Raw genomic sequence first — 7,221 nt, forward strand, 5'->3', positions numbered from 1 at the left:
GAGGTGTTGCACCAAGTACCTGAAAGGCACCACACTGAGGAAGGTTATGACTGGGGGTGACGGAAAAGAAAATAGGGGTCCTGAACCTTGAATATTTAGTGGAAGAGAAACTTGTTATCCTTATTCATGCTGAAACTCCCTCTTCTATACGTCTATTAAGGATGGAGCTGACCTGTTCTCTTTGGCATCTGGTCACCCAAAGCATGATGTGAGACTTGTCTAACTCTGACATGATCTGTACTGATGTTTTTTAAACATCTGTTTGCCTGGTAACAGTGTTCCACTGGTTAATCACACTGCCTGCCAAAGGTAGGGTTTCCTTTCTGCACCTACAAACTGACGTTGTGTTGCTCGGTTCAAATCCAGTGTGGGTTTGCTGTAGTACCAGGACTGAAGAACCTTGTTCATTTGGTCTTGGCTGGTGATCCCTTTCAAGTGGTCTTCCTCCTCTTCTTTCCCCTCTTTGTCTTCCGTGCAGGCATTAAACCGTCTTAATCTGATTTCTTCCTGCATGCTCTCAAAGAAATGGAGGATGCACTTGTGTGCAAAGTCTCGGGCATGATCACAACAGGTTTCATCAAATATCTTTTGTTCAATATCAATGTAATTGCTCCAATAGCGAGTCTGAAAAAAGGCAGCTTGATCAAAGCAGGGCTTCAGAGAACGTGCCAGGAAGGCTATCACTATGAGAGTCAACAGTATACTCCATCCAAAAGCCTGGGAGGGAATAAAGAAGATATACAGGAACCAAGAACATGTGAATTTTACAGTAATCAAAACCAAACAAAGACACAAGGAAGAAAAAACAAAACCCATAGGAGAATATTAATATTGGTTTCTTGAAATATCAAATAAGAACAGTATTCTAACTTACTTTTCAGGTCAATGCTACTCAAAGTGGTAGTTCATGGAGAAATGCCAATCCATGAGCTATTGGCTGCTGGTCTATGGCATTTCCAGGAAAGAAAGAAACAGTTGTAGTCAAGGGGTACAAATATGGTACCAGTCCCTGGAAGATTGGAAGAAAAACCTTGGTGGTCCCACATATTAGATAACTTAAGAAGCAGTGCTTCTGTCCATGGAAGAAAGTGTTACCCCCTCAATGTTTCTGGACCACATCTCCCCCAATCCCTCACTATTGCCTGTACTGGGTAGAGCTGATAGGAGCAACAGTCCAACAACATGTGGGGGGTCATTGCTGCCTTCAGAATGGTTATAATCAGTTCCCCTCATCTATTTCAGCTACATCTACATCTGTCCTCTGTGTCAGAATCCTCATTAATTTATTATTATTATTAAGGAATTATTATTATTATTATTATTCACTGCAAAATAATCAGTGTAGAAGTGTAGAAGCTTGGAAGTAAATCCTTTGGATCTGAAGGAGACCCATTTTGGAGGATTGCAGAAATGATCTGGTTTCCCTTATTCTCCATGCTCTCTAAAGTACCACCTCCCTGAATCCAATCCACTATCCTTCCCTTTATAACAGTTGCCTTCTCTTAGGTTGCATCTGCACTTGGGAAATAATCCGGTTTGACTCCACTTTCACTGTCCTGGCTCAGTGCTATGGAATTCTAGGAGTTGGAGTTTGTTGTGGGGTTCTTGGCTCGAGGCTATGGAATTCTGGGAGTTGGAATTTGTTGCTCCCCCCAGCCTCCGATAGCCCTCTCCGTTGCTCCCATCTCTCCCCCCAGCTTCCTGTTTCATTCCCTTCATCCCTGTCATCTACATATAAATCTACCCTTCCGAGCACCGGAAGCAAATGGGGCAAAATTACAGCGCAGTATCATGGGAAATGTGGGACCTTGGAGGTTTGGAGGGGGTGTGTACCAGGATGGAAGCAAAATTGTATTCCACACCAGACCATTGAAATCGAAGTGAGCTTAGAAGCAATTTTTGTGAATTAGCTTGTTATCGAATTCACCAAAAGGAGGAGTCACTTTGGATTGACTGTGGAAGTGCCTTGGAATGATCCCCCCATAGAAAGCAATCACGTGAGATAATACATCACATTTTAGCGTGAATTCACATGGTTGACCCGCAGTTGTGTCAGAACAGAGCTGCAAAACCGTCCATGTGATAAGGCTCTATGTCTTGCCCACTATTGGACTGGAAAAAGGTTCTTAACCACTAATGAATTCCCTCTCTTCCTCCCTCCAGCGGTGTCACTAACTATGGTGTCACCCAGTGTGCTAAAGGACACATGCAACTCTCCTTCTGTTCCTGGGCTTTCTACCCTGGGAGGAAGCCCTGGGACAGAGCAGCCAGCAAGGGTATGTAAGCGCCCCTCCTGCATTGGAAGGCTGAACTGGGTGTCACTCTTCTTCTGTGTGTCACCTAGTGCAGTCTGCCCCCCCATCACATTCCCCAGTGATGCCACTCTCTCCTATGCCTCTTCTTCCTGTCTTACAAACATTTGTAGTGAACAATTACTTTAGCAATCTAATCTATTCCCACATCAGGGGCCCTGTTCACACTACATACAGTAGTTATAGTGCTATGATTCCACTTCAACTACCATGTCTGCATCCTGTGGAATACTGGGATTTGAAGGTTGATGAGACAGACACTGGAAATGTCTGTCTAAGAATACTAAATATCCCTTCCTAAACTGAAAATCCCAGAACTCCATAAAATGGAACTATGGCAAGTGGAATTACAGTGCTATAATGGTATACTGTGAAAGAATAGGATGAAAGATAGTAATTTATCCTAATATCTCTGTTTGAGCTATACTGTACCATGTAGATCATATGATGGCTGAATTTCTGAACAATTGTTAGCTACTTTGCATTCACATGGGGGCCTGCCATAGATTATTGAAACCAATGAGTGCAGTGGTTGCTTCCTATATTTAATGGCTGGTTGATCAAAAGAGATTATTCCAAAGATGAGCGTAACACATTTGAGGAACTGTTTCAGAGTGTTTTCTGTTGCAGGTGCATTAATGATTTCAAAGTGCTTTACTCAACTTTTATATCAACCTAGCACCATCTATATGTGTCAGACTGCAACCCTCCCCCTCCCCAGAGGAGTTGTAAACCAATCTTTCCAAAGCTCAGAGGGATTGTGGAAAGTAATTATATACAGTCAGGTCCAATGCATGCTTGTATACACACCTGTGACCAGCATCTGAGGTATCTTGATACTGCCTTGCGGGAAGTGTTGTTCCTCATGAGCTCATCATCTTTGCATGGGACCTTAGAGAACAAACGCTGTACCTCATCATGAGAGGTGATGTTTCTGGTAAAATCTGGAAACTTATCAGGGTCAATGGAAATGCTGAAGGCACATACAAAACATTTTCCATCGAGGAGGGTGACAACGATCCAGACAACAGGTGCAATCATGGCCCGTTGCAACACAGAAGAACACATGTACCTGTTGTTGGTCAGAGAAGCAAGAATGAAGCTGGTATCTCTCAAGACTGGAAGTTTCTGTTAAGTCATAGAACCTTATTGGCATGAGAAATAAATAAAGAAGATGTGAGACAATCTGATTTCAGTTATTTTTGGAGGGGCAGCTATTTTAGTGTGCTATAGCAAAATAAGTAAATAATCTTATGGCACCCTAAAAACAACACATTAAGGCATGAACCTTTTGTGGTCAATCTAATTCCTCCTCCTGTGAGATATAATCAAATCTCTACATACCATCCTTTTGCAAAGTGTCTTTGTAGGAACTTTAAAAAAATTAACAAAAAATATATTGAATATAGATTCTACAGGGTGGGGCTAAAAAGATAAAACATTCACTTTGTATGAGAAAAGCTGGTTTATATAAAATCTTAAATGGACTGGGGAAATATTGAGTAAAATTATCTGAGAGCTCTACATTAAAGGAGAATTCAGAACATGGGAGAGGTTAACTTAGTTGCCGCTTATTTATTTTACCATTATGAAATATTCATTGAATTTGCAATTACATATTTGCCTTGCAATATATAGTTCTGCTGTTGGTGCCTATTTATCATAGTTTCTTCCTGTGGCAGCTATGGAAAATAAAAAATACCGACTACTAGTTGTGCTGGCCCATTTTGAAACTAAAATGCTCAGTTTCATTTCTGAAATGCTCAACTTTATTTCCAAAATTCACAACTTCATTTCCATCATATCTGGCCAGCCGAAGGCATTTTCCTGCCTAAAGTGAAATGCAAGATGGCACACTGCTTTGTACTGAATCTGACTGGGGTGGCGGTTAACAAGACATTATCATCTACTACATAGGCAGAGGGAAAATTTGGGGGAGATTAGCTAGATTAGCTGGCATAAACAGCTTGATTTTACAATGGAGAGAAATGATCGGAGTTCAAGAGGAGCAGCTGAGGGCTCCCACTGCTGCCCCTCAAATCTGAGGTTGCCTCACCTTACCTAATAGATCATGTTTTGAATCCCATAAAGAGTAACTTTTAGCATGCTTAGAACAAGTGGTCTGGAGAGATTTAATTTTAAAAGATCAATAATGTTTGAGTAGTATTAAAGAGAAAAACAGTGAGACAAAAAGTTTTCCTCAGAGATCTAGGGGAATTAAAACCTTCTTGCCAAGGACTAAGCCTTAAGAGAATTCACTGGGTGAACATTTTAAGGGAAACGATGCTTCCAAACAAGGCTTTTGGACGTTATCAGACAAGGGAAATTGGAAGTATAATCCAATGGCAATCTAAACGTTATTGCGTGATAGACTATCACACGCAAATTCGGGCAATGGGAAGTCAGTCCGAGCACAATCATGGGGTTTCACGTTATCGCATGATAGACTACTACACGCAAATTCACGCAATGGCATGCTATTTTTGGGCAATGGGAAGCCAGTTCGAATGCAATTTGCATTCACATAAATTCGCTGAACTAGCGAATTCACATAAATGCGTTCTGGCCACACTTTCTTTTCATTTGAAATTTAGAGAAATTCCTCGCGTGTGATAAAGTCCATTTGTCACACATGAGCATGGTCTCAAAGTTTTACGGTTTGTCTACCCAGATATTGCATTCATAATCCTTATGGCTGAAATCCTTTTGGGGCATTATGCTGGTGCATTTCCTGGTTGCACTGACAGTAATTCTTTTTCTGAATAAGCAAATGGAAGTATCCACCACCTCTGTACATAAGTGGTTCCCCAGATGTGCAAGGAGCTCTGTCTCATGCATCCCATCATGGCCTCCTCCACTCTCACTGCGTTACTCTCTGTCAGTGTCCATGTTTTGTTCTTTGAAGCACACTCCCAATGGGAGGAAAAAAGGTAAGAAGAAGTGGTGGTTAAAACTCAAAGTACCACAATACAAAATAGAAAAACAAGATAAAATTCTCTATAAAACTCTGTGTAGAACTCTAAATAAGAGTTATATAAGAGAACATGAGAGTAAAATATATAAAAATAAGAATAAAAATCTAATAAAAATGTATAGATTGTTCTGATCAGAATTCCACCCATTCCTGGAATACTTTAGTTTTAATTTTTTTTTTAAGGTGAGAAACCTTATTTGCACATCACCTTTAGTTTGACCTTGAGTCAGATGCATATCTGAAATGCATGGAGTCAGTCATGTCTTTATTACATCTATATTATTTTCTTTTTGGGGCACCACTATGTGTTAGCCTTAGAGCTGTGTATTATAATATGATTATATAGGACAATTATAATAATATACTTCATTGTGTTATGATGACATCAAGCAGTCATAGGCTAGTGTATGAAAAATACAAAATGCTAGAACACAAAATATATAAAATACAAAGCAGCATAAATACAATTCAAAATAATAATATTAAAACACTCAAATAATATTTAATTTTTTAATAAAGATATTATTTCATCAGTAAACTAGAGCAGATAATGGCAGCTGAATAGAAACTAGCCACTTTAGCTATAACCTGAGGGATTTTGATCTGATCTAAATACATCTGTTAATTAACAACAATGTTAATTAAAATGTCTATGTAAATTAGTAACTTCAGGAAGATAATATTCTTAAAAACTGAACATGGGAGAGCAGTGAATAAGTAAATTAATTGCATGGATAGAAAATGAGGAAAAATAACTTTTTCGACTACATCTTCCAGAATCCTTTGTAGCCATGCCAAATAGGAGATTATGGAAGCTGTAGTCCAAAACTTGACTTTTCCAAACTGTCTTAAAAGTCATTTACACTAGAATTGTAATCCCCCACCTGATAATGGCCAGATTCTTCTTCCTGTCCCCAGTAGGTCTATTCCATTCTTCAAGCATCACCACAAACTGTCGGTTGACAATAAGACCACAGAGAAAAAGTGCCACTGGAGGGAGGAACATGACTCCCAAGCCATATGCCATGTTGTATTTAGGAAGACAAGGGCAGCTGAAGTCAAAAGAGGTATAAATCTTTACACTTGCCAATGCAAGCAGCGCACAGATTCCATTTGTTACTGACTCTGAATTGGTCTGGAAGTACTGGAAAATCATTCGGAATCGATCCATGGTTCTGTGATGAGGACTGAGGGCCTTTTTCTGAGTAATGGTCAGGATAGTTTCAGAAAGGTGAAGCACTTGCTACTCTGGTGTTGGAAGGCTTCTTTAAACACTCTGTTTAGCCAAGGTCTATAAGATCTGTTTAATTCAAAGCTATGAAAACGATAGACTGGAAGAGCAAATAGTACAGCACTCAATTTTGTGCAGATGGCCTTTTCAGTTTGCCTATGTCCTACTCACATTAACATCACTGGATCCTTTGTATGCTTTTCTTGGCATCACATCTAGAGTTCTCTCTATTCAATCCTCATTGGCACAGTTGTGTCTCTTGTCCATGTCTTGTTACATCAAGATGAAACCTACAGCCTAGTTGTCTCACTTTTCAAAGGCAATGAATAAGATCCTCCTGCCATTATATTTGCTCCATTAGAAAAACACAAAAACACTAAATCACAGAACTCTTTTGTATGCTAACCAGCTGCAGCTTGAATGTATGATGCAGTGTTTACTCTGCACTGTGGGGTCAATAACTGATGCACCAAAGGGAATGAAAGTTGTTTTACAAATATTCAAAACCTATTGTTTCCTCCCTGTTCCACTTCTCGTGACAGTCCCCTTGTGTTGCTCAAATATGAAAAACTAACCAAATCAGATAGTTTGCTTATGGGTCTCCACCCTATTACTCCTGGTTAGAAGACTTGTCTTCTATTCAACAACTCTTAAACTCCTCAATACGGTGAATCCTGAATACAAGGCTCCATTTCTTGATTAAT

The 7,221-nt window shown here is 39.7% G+C and overlaps 1 pseudogene; it reads right to left on the reverse strand.

The window, feature by feature from the left end:
• Positions 1-291: 291 nt before the first annotated feature.
• LOC149318477 (calcium homeostasis modulator protein 3 pseudogene) lies at positions 292-6,457 on the reverse strand (annotated as a pseudogene).
• Positions 6,458-7,221: the final 764 nt, after the last annotated feature.

Source organism: Sceloporus occidentalis, unplaced genomic scaffold (assembly GCF_023333645.1).
Source record: "Sceloporus occidentalis isolate IW3139 unplaced genomic scaffold, rSceOcc1.0.p SCAF_2, whole genome shotgun sequence".
NCBI lineage: Eukaryota > Metazoa > Chordata > Lepidosauria > Squamata > Phrynosomatidae > Sceloporus > Sceloporus occidentalis.